The sequence below is a fragment of the Aplysia californica genome, unplaced genomic scaffold, assembly GCF_000002075.1.
Source record: "Aplysia californica isolate F4 #8 unplaced genomic scaffold, AplCal3.0 scaffold00116, whole genome shotgun sequence".
Taxonomy (NCBI): domain Eukaryota; kingdom Metazoa; phylum Mollusca; class Gastropoda; order Aplysiida; family Aplysiidae; genus Aplysia; species Aplysia californica.
Window position 1 is genome coordinate 961,563 of NW_004797386.1, and position 1,820 is coordinate 963,382.

The 1,820-nt window shown below is 41.5% G+C and overlaps 1 protein-coding gene across 1 annotated transcript in view; it reads right to left on the minus strand.

Moving 5' to 3' along the window:
* LOC101848960 (contactin) overlaps positions 1 to 1,820 on the minus strand; it is a gene marked incomplete in the record, with an annotated part of 49,538 nt that overhangs the window by 6,120 nt on the left and 41,598 nt on the right.

The window sequence follows — 1,820 nt, forward strand, 5'->3', positions numbered from 1 at the left end:
GCTGAAAATCGGTACCAATTGGTCAACAGTGGGAGGGGCCTATGCAACATGATCGTTTGGAGGGACTACCTAACAACAGCGAGAAGTGATTGGATTATGACGGCTCGCCCACAACGCCAGGGGCCAATACACAATTTATGACAAAACGTAATGGAGTCTCTAAGGTGGCCGTCTAAGACAGGTGTTTTTGCTCTGTGCAATAGGGGTTGTGTGTTAAAATATGGTGGCCGTCTAAGACAGGTGTTTTTGCTCAGTGCGATAGGGGTTGTGTGTTAAAATAAGGTGGCCGTCTAAGACAGGTGTTTTTGCTCAGTGCAATAGGGGTTGTGTGTTAAATTATGGCGGCCGCGTTGGACAGGTGCCCGTCTTACACAGTTAAATTATATAGAAAAAACACAAGGGGGGAAATGGAAAGTGGCCGTTTGTACAGGTGGCCGTCTTATAGAGGTGGCCGTCAGGGCAGGTTCGATTGTAGTTCCAAAGTAAGTTTTGGGGCACAGGTGGAAAAGGCCATTAAAGCAAAGTACTGGTGGCGTAGGTGGCCTAGTGGTTAGGCTACCTGACTCGTAATCGTGAGGTTGCGGGTTCGGGGGTTCGAGCCGCGGGCCTGACGTTGTGTCCTTGGGAAAGGCACTTTACACGAATTTTCTCCACTCCACCCAGGTGGGAATGGGTACCCGACTATAGACAGTGAAAGATCTTGTCAGTTTGTTAGTGTTTGAGCGCTTAACTAGCTGCTTGCACTGTATGCTTCCCAGGAAGCTGAGAATGTTTCGGAGTGTTTTGTGGTCTGCTGGGGTAATAATATAGTGTAAAGTGCATAGAGCCTGCTGTTGAGTGGGGACATGCGCTATACAACATGCTATTTATTATTTATCATTATTACTGGAGCTTGAGGGGTTGTGCTCAGAGCCGGAGAAAAGCTTAAAGTTATTAAAACAGGGCACCGCACAGAGGCGACCAGTAATGGCATGTTTGTGAAATTGTTCTGTTTTGGTGTAATAATATTGTGTATTCATGTATACATGTATTTATGTATGTATTTATGTATGCATTTTCGTATGTATGTATTTATAATCATGTATTTATGTATGTGTATGTTAGCTATTGTAAACCAAATTTCCCCACGCGGATCAGTAAATGAAATTTATTTCTATATTTATTCATCTATTTTTATCTATTTATTTAATGTTTAACTCTTACAATCCCAAGCTATTTATAGCCCTCACCTACCCCTGCATAAGGTCGTATGAGCGCCAGAAGATTACAGGTGTTACAAGACAGTTTACAAGAGAGTAACCAACATAAAAAAGAAGGGAGATAAGGATGATAGACGTTTGAAAGGAAAGAAAAAGCAAACCACACCAGAGCACCCGCCAGCCACCCACGTACTTCACTCTACAGGCCCAGGTTGTATTGACAGTGTCTATCATATTTTTGCGCACAATAAAAACATTTCTGTACTGCTTTTGTCTGTCCCCGTGGTTTTATACACCCCGCATAATTCAGCAAAATTTGATCACTTTTGTGCATAACTTCTGATTATTTTCCATTATCATTCTTTGTTAAAATTAACAGAATCGCATAATTTCACATTTCTGGGCTCAGTTTGCATAATTTCAGAATTTTTCTTGCATAAAACTATGGGGACAGTTTTGTTTGAAGTTTTTTAAAGATATCATGTAACATGGTCGCTTTTAAGCACAAGGGGGCTATCCCGAAAAATGCTGTTTTGAAAAAATCGAATGCAAAGTTGTTGGTCCCTTGTTCAGTTTTTTCAAAAGACATGGTGAGTTTTCTTTATAACAAAAAACCCCCCC